General features: G+C 35.5%; 2 long non-coding RNA genes across 2 annotated transcripts in view; one reads left to right on the forward strand and one right to left on the reverse strand.

The window, feature by feature from the left end:
- LOC107572685 (uncharacterized) overlaps positions 1–6,978 on the forward strand; it is a 20,962-nt gene extending 13,984 nt beyond the window's left edge. Inside the window, exon 3 of the long non-coding RNA XR_001607384.1 lies at positions 6,122–6,978. This is a non-coding gene — a long non-coding RNA (uncharacterized lncRNA). The remainder of the gene's footprint in view (positions 1–6,121) is intronic.
- The window catches only part of LOC107572678 (uncharacterized), a 122,990-nt gene that overhangs the window by 80,112 nt on the left and 21,697 nt on the right, over positions 1–21,181 (reverse strand). The window lies entirely within an intron of this gene.

The following is a 21,181-nucleotide window of genomic DNA, read 5'->3' on the forward strand; positions in this document are numbered from 1 at the left end:
TCTTTGTGTGTGTGTGTGTATATATATATATATATATATATATATATATATAAATATAAATAAAAACACACACACACACACATGCATATACATATACATACATACATTAAATATTAAAAATATATAAACATAATAATATAAATAATACAAATTATACAGAGAGAGAGAGAGAGAGAGAGAGATTTTATCTAGTCACAATTTTTATACATTGTTTACAAAAAAAACAGCCTAGCTATGTATGATAAATTATGAATATATTATTATAAATGATAAAAACTGAATATAAATTAATATTTAATATATAATAATTTAAATAATATAAAATAATTTAAATAAAGGAAAAGAATAGTGTTTCTTAGAGCAATTTGTTTATGAAACAATCTACACAATATATAAAAATATATATGTTATCTATATTTTTTATATAAAAATTAATCAGGAAAAGGTATAATTAGGCTGTACTTTCATACAAAATAAAACATTTAAAAAATATATATTCTTTAAAATAATAAAGAAGAACAGTCTATAGTATAGTATTACAATATAATTATAAATATGTGACCCTGGACCACAAAACCAGTCTTAAGTGTCAATTTTTCAAAATTGAGATTTATACATCATCTGAAAGCTGAATAAATAAGTTTTGCAATAATTCATTTGTTAGGATAGGCCAATATTTGGCCGAGATACAATCTGGAATCTGAGGGTGCAAAAAAATCTAAATACTGAGAAAATCGCCTTTAAAGTTGCCCAAATTAAGTTCTTAGCAATGCATATTACTAATAAAAAATGAAGTTTTGATATATTTACGGTAGGAAATTTACAAAATATCTTCATGGAACATGATCTTTACTCAATATCCTAATGATTTGTGGCATAAAAGAAAAATCGATCATTTTGACCCATACAATGTATTTTTGTCTATTGCTACAAATATACCTAAGTGACTTGAGACTGGTTTTGTGGTCCAGGGTCACATATATACATGTAATAAATATAAGTATATATGTGTTACTTGCCATTTCTTTTAAATTATTTATGAAATTTAGCGATTTCTGAATAAAAAATTTTTCAAAGTCAATTCTGACCAAATTGTTTCTGTTTGTTAGCAATGACTGTAGCTAAAATAGTCTCAGAACTGTCAAGATATTGTGTCGGTAACATTTCAAATTGCAGTGATATGTACTTATGTGTTCGTATTTTGCGTCTTGTGAAAAAGTTCCCACGGGTAGATTTTCGTCATGAGATCAGGTAGAAAGCACAATCCTGGTAACACACAACACTTAAATAATGCAATAAACATTCAAAACAACAGATGATGTAACAGAAAACCCAAATGTACATAACTGATAGCAAAAACTACTAAAGAAATATGATATTTAAACAAAATACTTCAAATGTGGAATTTCATACAGAGAATTCTGGGAAATGAAAGCGTCCACGGAAATTCTGTCAGGAAGACTCCAATGCCACGTCATTCATTCATACTAACAGGTCTGACCAATCACTCCTTGACACCTGGAGTATATAAGCACTGAACTCAGTTTCATTTTCGCAGTTAATGTCGCCGACGTTCCCCTCCATCCTCCCCACCACCACCAGGTTGGCTCTGTCCATCCATAAGGGGTAGGCTCCGCCCCTGCCTTCATCTTCAGGCAGGATCAGCCAAATCTGCGTCCCCAGGATTTGGACAAAGGCCTACGAAAAAATAATTTTTCTATACAAAAGAAAAATCGATCATTTTGACCCATACGATGTATTTTTGTCTATTGCTACAAATATACCCAAGTGACTTGAGACTGGTTTTGTGGTCCAGGGTCACATATATACATGTAATAAATATAAGTATATATATTTATATATATAAATTTCTACTAAATACTGAGCAAAGGGTCTGAATACTTAGGACCATGTGATATTTCAGTTTTTCTTTTTTAATAAATCTGCAAAAATGTCAACAATTCTGTGTTTTTCTGTAACAATGGGGTGCTGTGTGTACATTAATGAGGGAAAAAAATTTACTTAAATGATTTTAGCAAATGGCTGCAATATAACAAAGAGTGAAAAATTTAAGGGGGTCTGAATACTTTCCGTACCCACTGTATATATAAATATAATTATGCTTTACTTTTATACAAACTGAAATATAAAAATCTAATTAAGATAAACTGTCTATAAAATAGTTTATATAGATTTGATATATTCATATTCATTTATATATTATTCATATTTATTTATATATTATTATAAATTGTAAACACTTATATGCATTTATAAAGATACCAAACAACCAACTACTTGCTTCTGAAAACGTTTTGTTGCATTTGTTGCATATCCCTACACAATATTACAAAATCCGTGTAATTTGAGCTCTGTTCATTTCCTGTCCCCAAGCATCACTCATGAGCTGATTGTAGAGGTGATATATAAACGATTTGAATTACAATTACTAGCTAGCTGACTTAACAAAGACACAATGGCAGAAAGCGAACCACCCACTTCACGTTTCCATTACCTTTGGGCCTGCAACCGGGTGACTGTGCATATTTGACAAAGTTGGTGGCATCCGAGCCTTGAGGAGGACAACACACATTCGAATTACACAGCGTCTCATTCGCTGCACAACTCAGCAAGCACGACCAGAGTTCCCAAAATAGTCTGACAGGTACAAGGCTAAATGTCTGCGAAGAAAAGGAATCGATCGCGAACGTGAGTGTACAATTCCCTTTAATCAACAAAACGTAACGCGTATCCGCTGCACTTGCGCATAATATGGAGCCGGCAACCAAAACAATTGTTTTGCTCCCTTAAGGTTTCTCACACAAAGGTACCTCTCGTATCAATATTGGTCAGGGGACCCTCCTGCGCCTGCAGAGGCTCAGTATTAAATTTGGGCTCTTTGTGCAGCCGGGGGATTTCCAGCCTGTGAAACGGTGAGATGGATGGGAATGGGCATTGCTCCTCTGGGCAGAGTTACTGTCGCTGTGTGGGAAAAGGTCTCTCTTTCGCTCTCTCACACAAGTCGGGAATGACTGTCTCAGTCTTTCCTTTACCTATAACTCAATCTCTCTGTGCCGGTCTTGTCTTCCTCTCTGGGAATAGGTAGAGTAGATACAGTTGGTCGATCATGTGAAGGAGTGATTGTTTTAAAGTGACATCGGGAGTAGGCGTCTTCTCCTCTCCTGTCAACTCGGTTCTGGTTATGGATCAAACTGGACGATCGAGCCGAGACATGTACGCCAACGTTCATCTTTCTGTTGCTTCAACAGCTTAAAGACAGAAGTTGTTGGACAATATCTTGAAAACCAGTGAATTTGAGCATACATCACAAGCAATATCACAAGCAAGAGAGCTGTTACACTAAAAAATGGTGTAGGATTTACTTTGAAATATTTTTCGCTCATAAATTGCTAATTTCACAAATATTTACAAAGAAATTACAAGTACAACATTGCTTCAAATGTGAAATTTTGAAGTAGAAAGATAGCCATACTTGTAGTATTGTCTTGTAAAACCTATACTGCAATAATCTGTTTTTAAAAAACCTTTTTACAGTGTACTGATATCCACATATATGAGGAAATTGCATGGCTTTATGCTTGATGTTTTGCACCTGCACTGTAAAAAAAATAGTTTTTAAGTTATAAATAAAACTAATATAATTGATGTATGTTGGAAATGCTAATTCAGTCTTGCTACTTCAAAATTCCATGTTTAATTCAATGTGTTACTTGCCATTTCTTTTAAATTATTTATGAAATTTAGCGATTTCTGAATAAAAATAGTTTCAAAGTCAATTCTGACCAAATTGTTTCTGTTTGTTAGCAATGACTGTAGCTAAAATAGTCTCAGCCAAATCTGCGTCCCCAGGATTTGGACAAAGGCCTACGAAAAAAAATTTTTTCTATACAACTATTCACTAATTATTGTAACTCACTCACCAGCATCCGTTAACACTTTACGGAATAAATACCATGTAAACGTTAGAGTCTTTCTGATAGAATATCAGTTTACCGTTTTTGACTAAATTTCGTTGATTTGTTGTTTTTACTTCTAAAAATTGTACAATTAACAGCATTTTGCTGTAAAATTACATGAAACGTCTGGTTAGATCTTTTACAGTTTTCCCTGTATAGAGTATGGGAAGCATTTTTACAATATTTTACCGTTAAAATTACACTAATTTTTTTACAGTGAGCAATACAATCTGACAATGTTGGTATCATCCTTCTTATTTTGTCTCTGGTATCGTCTACAAAAGCCTTTGCAAAACTCACACAACTTTTCCGTACAATGAATATGAATGAGAACGGTTGCTGTTGAGTTACAAAAATGACAAAAAGAATACAATAGCTTTGATACAAATGCAATTTGGATGTACTAACTGTTTAATAGAAAGGAAATGGCAAGTTTCTCCTTCAGACAGGCTACGATTCATTCAGACTACAGTGCGTTATTCAACCCTATAGTCTGTTAAATGGAATTTTACAACAAGAGCACATGTTTATGCAGCAATCATGAGCACCTAGATGGGGAGATAATTAGATATCCTCTCACAAAGATAGGAGCAACTGACTAAAAAAAAACAAAAGACATTCTTCTTACTGGATTCTTACATGAATGATGCATGAAGAATGTACAGTAGCTGAGGGATTTGAACTTCTCCACCATTTCAAGCCTGAAAGTCACTTTACCTGATAAAAGCACAACCCAAATTCTGATAAAGCAACTATATTATTCTGGGGGGGTCAAATGTAAATCCCAAACTGGATGACCATTAATTCCAATTATGGCAGTCTATGGTGTACATACACTACCATTCAAAAGTTTGGGTACGGTAAGATGTTTAATGTTTTTGAAGTCTCTAATGTTCACCAAAGCTGAATTTATTTTCATTTAAAAATACAGTAAAAACTGGCATATCGTGAAATATTATTATAGTCTCACAACTGTTTTGAGGTTTAATATGTTTTAAAATATACATTTATTCCTGTGATGCAAAGTATAATAGTGAAAAAGAATAATTTCACTATTATTATAATAAATTGTTACTAATAAATACAGTATAAAATCAGAAATAAATATGAGATCCTTATGAGATAAATGCTGTAAATCTATCTATCTATCTTTCTATCTATCTATGAATGAATGAATTATGTAATGGCTGACACCAGGTTACCCCAGTTGCATTGTATTCAAATGATCTTTGGTTACCATGAGTGTAAACTGGCGTGACATTATTGTTTGTTAATAAGGTCAGGCAATGGCTGTCGGGTCGTGCGCCGACTCCGTTGGCTCGCTACAGCAGATGAGCTGACTTTCACCTCAAAGCCACCCCACTCGTGTCACTCCGCAGCCCGGCTCATTATGGGATTAAGCACAGCCTAGTCCAGTCACATCATGATGCCAGGCCGGTCTGCGACACTGAGGACTGGAGTAATGATGCTGAAAATTCAGATTTGCATCACAGGAATAAATTTCATTTTAAAATATATTCAAGTAGAAAAGAGTTATATTTTACTTCTTTTAATCAAATAAATGCAGCCTTGGTGAACAAGAGACTTGTATATGTCGGAAATGTTAAAAGGCTTCCCATGAAGCTGTGATTCTGAGACCAAAGCGGCAACCACTTATAGGCTCAGTTTACTGTCCTTTCACAAAGAAGAGAGTCTGTTCCTACAAAACAATGTCACATAAATGCCTCGAACTGAGCCAAACATGCAGCAACAATTATTCTGGAGGATTTTTCGATGTGTGCTTCACATAGGCACATCAGTATACTTTTAAGAGCAATCAGGTAATCTGAACTGAGCTGCACAGGAATGCAGTTTTCGTTTACGCTGAGCTATGGAGCAAAGGAGTGGGAACAGAGAAAGTCATGGGAACAGACCCAATGTTCTGTGCATGCCAGTGATGCCAGAAGGAGCTGCAGTCCACACTATAGAGACGCTATAGGCAGGAGGATGTTACTTTGATAGGTATACTATACCATTTAACAAATGCTTTTCAACATTGATAATAGTAGATTTTCAGAATGAAAACCGAATGTTTTCTTGTTTTATTTAATTTAATTTTTATTATTTATTCTTTATGTAGGGCATAAAGAAAACAAAAAGGTTAGTTGTGAAGTCACCCATAAGTGTGAAGAAACTAAATGAGACACTATTTCACATAAAGGCTCTGATGCAAGTAAAAGGTCATAAATTCAGTGGCACTGCAGGTCTAGAAGAGCAAACGGCTGAGGCCTTCGGTGCTGCTCTGTTGGCAGCCTGTTGGCAAAATGGCCTTTCACAGCAAACTCAGAAGAGAAGCAGCACTGCACCATGAGCAAATGCTAACCACTTTCTTTGATTTGGCTTTATAAGGCAGAGGAAATATGAAAAGGTGGATTTCTCAGAAATTCTTGTGGGGCATAAAAGAGGAGGGAAAAACAACAACACCACACCAAGCGCAGAGCAAGCGTCTATGTTGGTTGGGTGATAGGGGCTTTTTCCACCCTGCCAGCCTGGGCCCTGAGCCCATACCACATGAGAGGAGGGTGGAGCAACACACGCGCTAAAACCCCTCATCTACACTATCAGACTACTCAAGTGTTCACGCTTCAAAAAGGATGCAAAGGTATCATAAAAGTGGTCCATACGACGTATGCACTATGTTCCAAAACTTTTGAAGTCTGATAGCTTTATGTTAGAAACAGACACAATTAAATTACATGCTTCCCTCCAAAAAGGTGTTAACCACTGCCCCTAAATCAATCAATCAATGAGTTGAAGCTCAGAAGTGAATCAATTTGATGTCAGATTAGAGTGAACTGGATCAGCTGCTTTAAAAAAAAAAAAAAAAAAAGAATCACACACACAGCTATTAAATAACTTGGAATATACCACGACACGGATAACATTTATGACACTAATATGGCCTCTTTTTTTCATTTTCAAGCTTATATTCTTTCAAAATTCCTCTTTTGTGTTCCACAGAAGAAATAAAGTCATACAGGTTTGCAAAGATGCGTAAATAATCACAGATTTTTAAAAAAAAAAATTATTTTCTTATATTTTTTAGTTTTTATATTTTTAGTTATTTTTTTTATTTATATTTTTTTCTAATTTTGTTGTATTTTTATTAGTTTTATTAGTTTTTGTTCATTTAAAAAAATTTTTATCTGTACCATTTTTTTTATTAGTTTTAGTTTATTTAGTTTTAGTTATTTTAATTAAGTTAAACAACAATGGGAAATATTGATTTGGCAAAAAAATTTTATTTATTTTATTTCAAGTAAAAAGTGTAAGTAATTATTGGCGCTTTTCCACTGCATGGTACGTATTCTTTCAAAATTCCTCTTTTGTGTTCCACAGAAGAAATAAAGTCATACAGGTTTGCAAAGATGCGTAAATAATCACAGATTTTTAAAAAAAAAAATTATTTTCTTATATTTTTTAGTTTTTATATTTTTAGTTATTTTTTTTATTTATATTTTTTTCTAATTTTGTTGTATTTTTATTAGTTTTATTAGTTTTTGTTCATTTAAAAAAAATTTAATCTGTACCATTTTTTTTATTAATTTTAGTTTATTTAGTTTTAGTTATTTTAATTAAGTTAAACAACAATGGGAAATATTGATTTGGCAAAAAAAAATTATTTATTTTATTTCAAGTAAAAAGTGTAAGTAATTATTGGCGCTTTTCCACTGCATGGTACGGCTCACTTTTGGGGGGTTTTCCACTAGGTACAGTACCTGGTACCTGGTACTTTTTTTAGTACCACCTCGGTTGAGGTTCCAAGTGAACCATACCATTACCAAAATGTGACGTGTAAACTCTGCTGATCTCGGATTGGCCGGAGAGAATCGTCACTACCTGCGTCACTGAACTTGCAACACAAACACAAAAGAACTGCTAGATTTAAATCAGCACAACCAGCGAAGGATCGAACGCAACTGTTTTGAACGAGTGCACCTTTTTTAACAACCAAAAAGTGGCTGTTTCGTTGTCTGTTGAGGAAGTACAGAAGTTCCTCTCGTTGATAGTTGATAGGTTGCTTGATAGCAGCAAGCTTGACGGGCGACGCGGAATGAAAAAGTTTTTCATATATATATCAGGGTTATTATTGTTATTTTACTTGAAATAAAACAAACATTAATTTTTTTTAAGAAAATGTGAATGGTGCTTATCCATGCACTGGACGTAGAGCACCTCTAAGTCTTGATCTCTGCTCTGTCTCCAAGCTGATGCTTCTCACAAGGCAAGCAGCCCAAGGTTAACATCCTCAACACATGCCAGAAGAGCACCACCTTCACCTCCACATGCATACTTCCTGTGGAATCCAAAAGATGCCCTCCACACTACATTTCAAAGGCAACTTCAAGGAACAGTTCACCCCAACATTTTGACAGCTAGATCTCTTTGACATGTTCATGAGAGAAGTAGTGAACAAATCTGGGGCCAGCTGCATAAACTTTGTTACCACTATGTTATGAATTGGTTTGACCAACTAGCAGTTAGCCAAGAGGTAATCAGTCTTACTTTTCTGATTCAAATTGGGCAAATCTACCTTTTTGTAACTGACTTTAAAAAAGTTATGACCAGTCTTAAATTTGATGAATAACTTTTTAAAGAGTAATCTTAGCAGTTTATGCAACCGGCAAAAAGGTACAAAAGGTGTCACTGGAGTGGTACCTTTTCAAAAGGTTCGCCTTTGTATCTAAAGGGTACATATTTATTAGCACAAAGTTACAAAAGTGTACCTTTTGAAAAGGTACTGCCCCAGTGACATCTTTTGTACCTTTTTTTCTGAGAATGTGGTCTAAATGATTTGTTTATGACTCACAGACTCAAACTGCTTGCAGAGGAAGATCATCAGTGAATAACGATTTAAATTCAGTTGTTTTCTCACACAAAGTGATCATATGACATTAAAACTAGGGATGTTCATTTCGGTTATTTTTCCTAACCGACAATCGACACTCGTTAACCGATTGTTAACCATTAACCGACAAGATTATTTTAAATTAGAATTGAATTAAATTAGATAGGTTAAAAATATTTTGGCATTAGGCCTATTTCTGAATGAAATAATAAAATGCAACTTATACGTGACTTGTTTTTTTTCCCCCCTAAACTTTTTTTTTTTTTAATATGCATAGCATATTTTAACCACGCAGCAAACCTTTTTCAATATTTTGATGAATTACTGAAAAAAATTATAATTAAATTACTTTTTAAAAGTGTAACTGATTGTATTAATCGGTCAAAATTCTTACGGTCGGTTAACCGGTTAAACGGTTAAAATGAACATCCCTAATCAAAATATTTGTATGGACCAGTTTTATGATACTTTTTTGATCCTTTTTGAAGCTTGAAAGCAATGTATTTGCATAGAAAACAACAACTAACGTGTTGTTCAAACTCTTTCCTTTCATGTTCTGCAGAAGAAAGAAATTCATACAGATTTGAAATGACAAGAGGATGAGTAAATAATGGCAGAATTTTTAATTTTGGGTGAACTGTCCCTTTAAGTCTGTTTTTTTAAAACTTATACTGATCAGCCTCCAAAATCCTTACGTTGTAAATATCTCTCCTCTCACAGTACATAAACTTCAAGCTATTCTTCCATTCCGTCTTTTTTGCCTGCATGTCCCTCTGGCCATGTTTGTGCATATCCATGTCAGTATTGTCTGGAGGGAAAACCCCAGATGTTCCCTCGGCCGACAGCATTGTGTTCGTCTGATGTACAGCCTCGCGTATCCGCACCACCCCTCGGCTCTCTCTGTCCCTGCTCTTTCTGATCTACACAAGGCAGTCTTTGCACCAGCTTCGGCTGTTCCTAGAAACACTGAATGTGTGTACTAAGCTACGCTAGCTCCAGAATGCAAAAACTTCTGGCTATGAGGACCTCCGACAGATTCCTGATGTCAGCCTGAACCCTGACATCACAGCCTCCCAGATTCCAGACAAGCTCCTCTGGGAAAATTGTTGCAAGGAACCAACAAGACCTCTAGTATTACATAGCAAATTGTTTATAATGCATTTCAGCTATTGGAAAGAACAGCGGACAGGGTTGCTAAAAAATTTACTTAAACATCTGGGTCAGTGATGCATAAGTGTCATAAAGAAAACCTTTTAAAAATCCAGTTTAAAACATGTTTCTTAGAAATGTACAGTATTTTTTTTTTTTAGTATTTAGTTTTCATGTTGTTTTTAGGCCTATATGGTTTTGAAAATCGTTTATATAATTTTCAGTAAAATTTTTAATTGAATGACTCTAAAAACGTCATGTGGTGTCATGTCATCAAAAAATTGTATACAATGAAAATGTATAATATATTTTTCTTACACCTTGAATACATGTACATATAAACTTCTTTGAAAATAAACGTGTATATTTATCAAGATTTTTTTTTAAATATCATGAAAAAAACAAGCTTAGGGAGTCGCACCACATGACATGAACCACTTGACATAAACCTGAACTAACCTTGCCTTGTCATGAAAAGTTCAAATTATCTGCTATTTTAAGAAACCTCTCAAATATTATGCACACCATATGACATGTAACATCCTAAACTAACTTTGCCTTGTCATAAAAGGTCAAATTATTTGGTATTAAGATAAATAAAAAAGATACTTATCAAATATAATCGATTATTAATTCATAAATACAAAAGTAATACTTTATATAATTTTTGTGGTCACACCACATGACATTTCATAACCTGAAGTAAACTTGCCTTGTCATAAAAAGGTCAAATTATTTGATATTTTAAGATCATGAATTATTCATTCCTACTGTAAATATCATAGGTCATAAAATAATCTGGTTTTGGGCGGTCGCACCACATGACATGTTAAAGGTCAAATTATCTGACATTTTAAAACTTAATGACCTTGACACACAGTCAGGGGTCTCTCTGTGATATCCTTTCCTGTTTTAAGTACATGTAACATCCTAAACTAACTTTGCCTTGTCATAAAAGGTCAAATTATTTGGTATTAAGATAAATAAAAAAGATACTTATCAAATATAATCGATTATTAATTCATAAATACAAAAGTAATACTTTATATAATTTTTGTGGTCACACCACATGACATTTCATAACCTGAAGTAAACTTGCCTTGTCATAAAAAGGTCAAATTATTTGATATTTTAAGATCATGAATTATTCATTCCTACTGTAAATATCATAGGTCATAAAATAATCTGGTTTTGGGCGGTCACACCACATGACATGTTAAAGGTCAAATTATCTGACATTTTAAAACTTAATGACCTTGACACACAGTCAGGGGTCTCTCTGTGATATCCTTTCCTGTTTTAAGTTTTTTTTCCTGAATATTGGTCGCACCACATGACTACTGCATCTTCCGCAACCTAGCACTCAAAACCGACATGAAACATGCTAAAACAAAACAGATTCACAATTTATTTTTTGTTACTTCCCTCATAGTTCCACATTTCCCTGTGCATTTAAGTAAGGGAAAGGTAAAAAGTGACAAAAGTGATTCCATGCATGGGAAGCTTGGTATTCCCTCCCTGGGTGGTGGGAAGGGAGGCCAGGGCAGACCTGTCCAGATGGACCCAGGCTTGGCGAGGACAGAGCAGGGTCAAAACAGAAACTGAAGTATCAAAGCTAAGTGGTCTGCTTCCCGAAACTTGGCACTATGCAGCAGCACTAAGGGGGGATATCAGATAAACTCAACCCTGCTGTCGGAATGGCTGCGTGTAAGGAAATGAGGTGAAGGTCACGACCTGGAAAGCACAGGTCAAATGTGGCGGCCCACCATTTGAAAGCAACCCATGCAATCAGTGCGGCTAACCAGCAGATGGCCATAAAATCTGAGTCGAAGGTTGATGGAGAAGCAGGAGGGTCTCTGAAGGCCAGTGTCCGGCCTTTCTGAACGCAATGGATACATAAGTAACAGGGTAAATGTCACATCAGGACCACCCACCACCCGGGCCGACATTCCCCCCTTCATCTCTCAGCTAAAACCAAAGCCTCATAAATGTCAAGATTAGGAAAGGAAAAAAAGCAAAAGTGTTTGGTTAACAGAGACATCTGTGCATGCTCTCTAACAGCCGAGAAAGATTTCGAGAGCTTTCCCACAATTTTCTCTACTTTAGGTATTACTTTTTAAGTTAAAACGCGAGCATGTGTAAAATGTTTTGAGCCCAATCTCGTTTAAACCCGGCTGAAGATTGGAAAAGGAAAACCTTCTTCCTTTTCTAATCCATGACTGATCCAGTCGTTCCACAAGGATAAACCTGGCAAACGGCTAGACAAGACCCTTCAGGTCGGTCCAGATTGTTTTCAGGCTGCTAGGTGCTCTGATACCGCACACCTGATTAAAGCCATGGCAAACCCAGAGCAGACAGATATGAGGTGGTCTTCCAAAATTGAGAGTAATCACAGGGAAACACATGACATGGCCATCCGGGAGCTTAAACGTCATGTTTCGCACAAGTTACCTGTAGTTAGCAGAGCGCTTGAACCATGGACAAATGAAAGCAAGGTTTGATAATTTGAAAACAATCAGGGATAAGATTATACAGTCACTTCCTATTTGGATCAAGGACAAAACATATCGAGATGGTACAAAAATTCTGCATTCACGTAATGGTGGAATTAGCGCAATTATGAGTATCCGAATCATAAACTCTTAATTTCGTAACTTTTCCTTAATTGCAGTAATCTCTGACTTAATCATTGTGATGTCATGTAAAAATACACTAAAATTTGACATAGTGTCTGTGAAGACCATACTTGAAATATAGCTATAAGATGTGGTGTGTGATTTTAACAAAATCAAGGTAAATATCACTTACGGAAAATACATTTTTCATCATTTTCAAAATTCCCTTTTTGTAATTTTGTTAAATTAAACCAGTGAGGTGCCTATAGCCTAGTGGTTAGCGCACTGACATATATTGCAACTGTGCCTCTGGCTGACCTGGGTTCGAATCTCGACCCAGGGTCCTTTGCTGATCCCACTCCCCCCTCTTCAACCAACAATTTCCTGTTAATCTTCACTGTCCTGTCATTTAAAAGCACAAAAAAGGCTAAAATAAAAAATTAAGCAAGTGAATAAATAGCAGATGCTATTCCTACACTCAGTGTTAGTTATTGGTCAGTATTTAACAGTATTGAACATTAAAAACTGTATTTGTTTTGCTGTGGTTTAACATTTTGCATTCCAGCCTGCATCTGAATCCCAGTAAAACCCTCCTCAAGGCAGGTGTCATTACAAATACAATCGGCTGACAACCTCCTTTCCATCTCTGTAGTTGATCCCATTAATTTGGGTGCCTGTGGGTAGAAGTCTAATCTAAGACAGTCTAACCCTCTATTCAGTTCATATTCTCATAGTGATGTGTCACCAGGAACAGCCTTAAGGGTTTTAAAGGAATCTCATGAGGATATTCATAGTTTCTGTCAAAATTGTCTCATTACAGAGATGAAAAATAATTAATTTAAACAAATTATTTAAAATATTATATTACGTTAATTGCTGTGTTAACAAAAAAATTTTAATATTATGGTTTAAATGAAATATAATGGTTTACATTGTATCAGAAAGTTATTTTATTTTCCAATATCTTATCAAATATATCAACAGTGAATTTTGAACTGATTTGAGTTTAAAATTACTTATGTGAGAAGAACGAGATCTATGTAGACAAAGTTAGCGACATTATACAGAACTACCTGACAACAGAACGGCCAATCAGAATGAAGTATTCCATAAAATTACACATTCTTTTCCCAATCACTTGAACATGATTACTTGCTTTTTTTATATAACATATTTAAAGAGTTCATTAATCTGGTTTCTTTAATCATTTCTCGATAATAATAAGATGGAAAGGTGTAACACAAAAGGTAATTGAAGTCACATGACTGTCCTATTAAAAAGCCTGACCGTTTTAATGATGACATGATAGAGTAAAATGTCATAAACAGGAACCACACTGGCAATCTTGTTGTTTCTAAACCATTTCCTGTGTAACGTTTCTCTATCTTTTTTAACATAAAGCACAGAAAATACTTTTTTGTTGACATTCAAATCTAATTCCCGCCGAAGCGCCATCGACTCTACAGTTACACAAAGTGCTCGGCCACCAGATGGTCATTTGGCTCCGACAGACAACAGGTATCAATGAACGGTAATTATTACATAATCAAACTATAGCGTACCAATAAATCACTTTTCCCAACAGATGACAAAGCTCTCAATATATCCTTGCCTATTTGATGACAGTGGCTTACAATCATCAGTTTGACAGACAGCTAATGTTTACAGTGCCACAAGCCACAGATAGGGGCCAGGTGAGGACACCTAACTGCTTATTCACGAATACAGTGCATATGCAGGTACCAAGGGGATGACATCGGCACTGTTAAGTCAGCTGTTGCCTATTGTGCTGTACTTGGTTCACCACCCATATAAATATTGATGCAACAGAGGAGGAAACAAATGTGTGATACAATCGGAGCATCAACTGCCTCAAATTCTGAGAAGCCTGCTTAAGAATGATACTAAGAACCGGACGCGTACGATGCTTTTGGTTTAACTCTCTTAAATGAAAGCTGCAAACAGGAAGACTTGTTTTAATGCATTATTCTGCTTTTATTTGAGTATTTTACACTAGATTTGTATGCATGTTGTGTTTAAATTCGTTCACAATCATCAGATACCCAACTCCCACAGGTTCAACCAGGATATTCCTCATGTTAACTGGGAAAACCCAGTGAAACTGACCAACCGGGATCAAGAATTTACGTTCGACTACATCCAAACCCTTCGAAAGATAAGCTTGAGTCATTTTTAGATACGGTCAAATCCAATCCAGTTCATGCTGACCGTCTATTTTAAAGTTACTATACGGTGAACTTCCAAGTATTCACATCTCTAGAAACAGCAGCACAAATGAGGTTAGAAGTTTGACCATGTATGTTCTAGTGAAATGTGTGGTTAATGGTAGGAAGCATCTACGCATGTCATCGAGTTGAGGCACGCAAGGCAACATTTACGACAGGCACGTGTAATACGACGGCAAGCAGTAACAAAAACCAATCCAAAACAGACAGAGCTCACTGTGAGGAGACCGGGGCTAGTTGACACATTTTTACTACATTAAGATAAGAATGTTTTAGAAAAGCTATTAAACAGACTACTGTTATTGTCCTGGAAAAAAATATAGTTAATTTGTGGAAAAGCAAGGCACACTGTCAAAGTGCAATCTGCCATTAAAAACGATATTATAAGCACAATTTAAACAGTAAATAAAAAACATTAACAAAATGTAACAGCAGGTAACATTAATTAACAATATTTAAAACATATTGAACAGAATTCACAATAATTATTCTAATTTTAGGACCATTCTGAACTTGATGTTTGAAACCAACAAACAAAACCACTGCTAGTGAAAACACATTTGTGTAATTGGACTTCTGCCTCGAAACCTTACTAAAATGTCACTCCTTGTGAAAACTGGCACATGCATCCAAATGCCACATATGAACAAGAATCCAGTTTATACACAAATGCATGAATGCGATGCGAGAGAAAACGCGATAGAGAGACTGAGAAAGAGCAGTCGAGACAGCAGCAGAGCTCAGTAAGCACTGGGGCCCCTTTGCCTGGGAAGTTGGTTCAACGGTTGGGGCCCAGATGGCTCCACACCTGCAAAAGACCCAGCTACAACACACCGCCATTCAAATTTCCCTCACAACATTACGGTCCTGAACAACAGCTCTCCCAGCTTAAAAAAAAACACAATAATCTAACAGAAAATGAGCAATTATTGTATTCACTGAGTAATTTCATTCCAGCGCCGACTCTACAAGTTACAATGTGAACTGATGACACATATAATAGACAATTACAAAGATGTGTCAAAAATGAGGCAATGGAGCAGGTGTTAATGCTACGCCATATGGCTGCTCAAAACTCCAGTTATTAACAATTACGCTTTCAGCTTAACTTTACGAGTCACAGTGGCTGTTATTGGAGTTTTGGGCTGTTTAATATCAGTATCTTTGAAAACCAAATTCTTGTCTAACAATACAGTATTACACCTAACAGTAAAAAATATACATATAGTGTTTTCCCTTTATAAAAAATGCATATGGGCTACTTTAGGTTTATTGTTTGTTTGTTTGTTTGTTTAATATGGTTAAATTGTCCTAATTCATCTCAGAGAAATTTAATTGACTTGATTAAATATTAAAAAATGTCTCACAGTAATAGACATTTATGTATATTCACTTACTGAGTCCTAACTACTGTTTACAGAGATAAGATACATCCAATGAATATTGCAAATAACAAAAGTATAACATATATAATTAATAACATACGTTTTCGTTAAAATGTATACTTCACTAAAACAGACACTATTTAATAATTACAATTATATAAAGTTCAATATCATTAAGATTTTTTAAAATGTTTTTTAAAAGAAGTCTCTTATGCTTACCAAGGCATTTATTTGTTCAAAACACAGGAAAAAATTTAATATTATGTAATATTATTACAAATTAAAATAACTTTTCTATTTGAATATATTTTAAAATGTAATTTATTCCTGTGATGCAAAGCTGAATTTTCAGCATCATTACTCCAGTCTTCAGCCAATTGTTATTAGTGCTCAATTATTAATAATAGTTCTTATAATTATCATTGTTGAAAACTGTTTTTGCCGTGTACTTTTTTGCACAAATCTTAATTTTTTTCAAGATTCTTTGATGAATAGAAAGTTCAAAAGAACAACATTTATTTGAAATATAAATCTTTCGTAATATTATAAATGTCTTTACTGCCATTTTCGATGAAGTTAATGTGTACATGTTGAAATATCTCATTACTCCATGGAAATGGTTTATTAAAATATCTCTTCAAATGATCTCTTACAATATTTAACAACTCTTTCAAATATCCCTTAAAATGACCTCTTTAATAAATATGTAATACCTCTTGAAGAATCTAATAAATATATCATATATACACAATGCTGGGTTGTTTCAACCCAATGTTGGGTCAAATATGGACTAACCCAACTGTTGGGTTAAAAAGCTCATTTAAAAATGTATGAGCTTTTTAACCCAACAGTTGGGTTAGTCCATATTTGACCCAACATTGGGTTGAAACAACCCAGCATTTTTTAGAGTGTAGTATTGTCTAAAAAGAGCTCTTAAAAATGAAATGGCAATATAACATTCAAACAAACGTTGTGATTATCCACATGCCTCTATGAGAGCTTTTCACCACTTATGTTGTGTATCACATCATACTGACTTTCAAGTCACGTTTTCTTAATGGGGGAGGCATTTAGCATCACCTTAAACATCACCTGTAGGAGGGCATGATAAACACTCCAACACATGTACAAACAGCAGGCATAGGGATGAATACTTACAGTATTCTGCCCGATATTACGAATGCAGCAGTTCCATCTAAAGGATGAATCTGGTACTGCATTCTAACTGTACATTTCCTAACCATTATAATGAATTCCCTTTATTAAATCTACTTGTGACACAGAGTCAACTGGAATGAGAGTATAAAGCATGTCTAACACGCAGGGAAGCCCCTAGTCAATGACTGCGGGTATTCAGAGCGCTGTCCTCAAAGGAATTCGGGTATGACTGCATCTAATTGACCAGAGGTCCTGTGAATCCTGTGTTTGTCAATGGAATTTTTCCGGCTAAGAAACATGCATTGTCTCAGATTGAAATTCAACACATTTGATGCCTCACGTACAAATAAACAAGTATTTACACATTCAAGCTTTTTACATTAGTTGGAGCAGATGTTCAAAGAGCTTGCCACTTAATCAGTGTCTTTTTACCGTGAAAACCAAAAAAAAAAACAGACTGATTACAGTCGATAAAGTGACTCAATAGTGGTGAGCTGTGCGTTAAGAATGTGAAACATTACAACAGAGAATTGTAGTGCTTCAACCCCTGATAAACTCCACCGATTACACCAAAAACGGTCCTGCATGGTATGCCATTCAGAAAAAAAGGGTGGTTTAATGTACAAGGTTGGCTAAAATCCTAGAGTTCAGCAAGTCAGGACAGCATCGCGTGGGAAAGTGCAGCCTTGCTATGCATGGCCTTCAACCGTAAAGGGAGAGTCAGGAGGCAGTTTTTAAGAGTGGGCGCCACAGACGTGCACGGACTCATTCATGTCCACAAGATGCATGCTGGAGGATGAGGTTTGACAAGGCAGGTTAGGCTGTTCAGGTACTGTTCCCATTGTTAAAGGAACAGTTCACCTAATAATGAAAATAATGACAACTTCATAATGTTCCAGACCCATTTTTTCTGTTCAGCAGAACACAAAAGGTGAGTTTTGGACAAATATCCTGGCCACTCTTTTCAATATAATGAACGTCAAAAAAGTCACCCAAAAAGTATTGTAAAAGAGATTCAAATGACTTGTGTGCTATATATTTTAAGAATTATGAAGTCATACAACAGCTTTTTGAGTAAAAATAGCATAATTCAAATGTCAGATTTTTTTAATTAATCAGTTGGTCCAGAATCAGAATGATTCATACAAAAATGTTACTGATCTGGTTCTTGTGTTCAGCTCACTGATTCAATGAGGTTATCAGCTCACTGTGGGGATTTTTTTAGTGAATAACGACTTAAAATTTGATCTGTTAGTCACACAAATACTTGGAATATCAAGTCACTTTTATTAGACTTTATGCAGCTTTTTTTTTTACCATTTTTGAAACTTAAAACCTCCAGGCTCCATTCATTGTAAGTGCATAGAAATGAGACAGGACATCATTTAAACTTTCTGCTTTTATGTTCCTTGAAAAGTTTGGAACATCATGAGGGTGTAAGAATGTTCGTTTTTGGGTGAATTGTCTCTTTAAATTGTATGCTGACATACAATATCAATGACTAAGTATCCCTAAGCAAAGCAAAAAAAAAAAAGTGCAGCAAGTACTTAATACAATAACGGATGTCTGATTAAGACTCTAAAATACCACTTGATTTAGTCACCAAACGCGTTTTTGCAACACGCGAGTCAAAAAACCACCAGAGTGCCCTCTTGTGCATTGTTCTGTGAATGCATAATAGGAAAAAAAACACTTTTGGATATAAAAACCCTCTCTAGTACACATGTAGCATCCATCTCTTCAGTATAGCACAGATTTTGAGTTCTAACCGTTCCATTTACTGGAAAAGCAGCAACTGGAATAAGAACTATCTGGAACTTGAGAGACGCTCGCCTCGGTATATCCCTCCATTCCAACAGCTGACAGCTTTATGGTTCACAACGCAAAGCAAGTAGAACGGAGCAGCTCTCCAAAACAGCTCAAAGTATGTTTTACACGCCACAGCTAGCATACAAAAATCTCCTGCAGCACACTGACATGGAGGCGAGAATGTGTTTTAGACCTGCTTCCAAGAAAGAAAGAAAGGACTTTGTCCTGTTTTTTAATCCTAAATGGAGTTTAGGAAATTCAACTGGCCTGTTCTGAGGAGAGAATGCGTCAAGACAACAGCTGGCCCGCTGATGGGGCCTTCTGTTCCCCGTTTCTGAGAAAGCTAGTAAGGACAAGATAGCTATGTCTGGCCAGAGAGAAATGACTGGAAGGAGAGATGAGACGAGGAGAAGGCAGGGGAGGGAAGGAAGCAGCTGGGAAGATGATCTCGTCTGCTTTGACAACATACTGTAGTAGCCATAGTCTCTGTGCTGCTGGATGTAGACTAGGCCTTGCACAAGAACAGAATGGGGAAATGTGCAGGAGCCCGTGTGCGCACACAGGAAACCCCGAATGAAGTAAAAATTTATAATAGTGGGATTATGTAACAGGAAGCCATATCTCCATCTGCTCAAGAGCCAAGCCCTGGGAGAAAGGGGGAAATTACAGAATAATGCACTTCAGACGTTAATTCAATGCATTTGGCTCTATGGTTCAGTGACGCCCAATTAGACGGCAGTGAATGGACCAAAGATAGCAGTTGAGGCTTATGTAGACTGCAGCAACTGTATCACCTCAAAAGATCTATCTGTACTACTTTTCCTTTGGTCCATATCGAAAAACACTGCCCCTGTCCCTAAGGCTTATGCTTGATTTATGGAAACGTCCAACTTTAATAACTGAACATTTACAATTACTCCAGAATATCTTATGATGTGATGGAAAGTGCTGAAGTTCATCTAAAGAACATTCCCACTATTTCCTAATCCATTAGAAAGGTGCTTTAAGGCATTTTTAAGGTGGTTGTTTAGTTAATGTCAAAAGAGTCAACTCCTAAGTCTCTGTGATATTCTGGTCTTCGTATAGGGCTCAGTTTGCAGGGGGTTTTTTCGCTCATTTTATCGTGCGCCAGGCACAACAAGACATCTAGTCATTTACAAACGCATCTGTCCTCAACAAGCCTTATAACTATGTTCAAATACAACCAAATAATTTGTTAGTAAACAGATTGATGCATCGATTGATGCGAAGGCTGACATGGAAGAAAATAAATTGTTGAATAAAGTTTTGTTTGCTGCTTTGCGCACAAAAAGTATTCCCATAGCTTCATAACATAACGGTTGATCCACTGATGTCACATGGACTATTTTAATGATGTCCTTGCTACCTTTCTGGGCCTTGAACGTGTCAGTTGCATTGCGGTCTATGCAGGATCAGAAAGCTCTCGGATTTAATCAAAAATATCTTAATTTGTTCCAAAGATGAACGAAGGTCTTATGGTTTTGAAATGACATGAGGGAATGACAGAAGTTTCATTTTTGAGTGAACTAACCCTTTAACCTGACTGAAAAGCCTTTATATAAACACCTCAAACAACCCGAGTGAGCTCGATCTAAATTAAATTTAGATTAGTCTGGTAAAGGTTAGATGGTTAGATTAGTCTGGTGTACATCTTAAGTAGAGAAAGCTCTCGGATTTAATCAAAAATATCTTAATTTGTTCCAAAGATGAACGAAGGTCTTATGGTTTTGAAATGACATGAGGGAATGACAGAAGTTTCATTTTTGAGTGAACTAACCCTTTAACCTGACTGAAAAGCCTTTATATAAACACCTCAAACAACCCGAGTGAGCTCGATCTAAATTAAATTTAGATTAGTCTGGTAAAGGTGGTGTACATCTTAAGTAGTTCATTCAATGGGGGAAAAAATTAGACCACTTTTTCTCTTTCAGGT

The sequence above is a fragment of the Sinocyclocheilus grahami genome, unplaced genomic scaffold, assembly GCF_001515645.1.
Source record: "Sinocyclocheilus grahami isolate Dianchi unplaced genomic scaffold, SAMN03320097.WGS_v1.1 scaffold30.1, whole genome shotgun sequence".
In the NCBI taxonomy this organism is placed as follows: domain Eukaryota; kingdom Metazoa; phylum Chordata; class Actinopteri; order Cypriniformes; family Cyprinidae; genus Sinocyclocheilus; species Sinocyclocheilus grahami.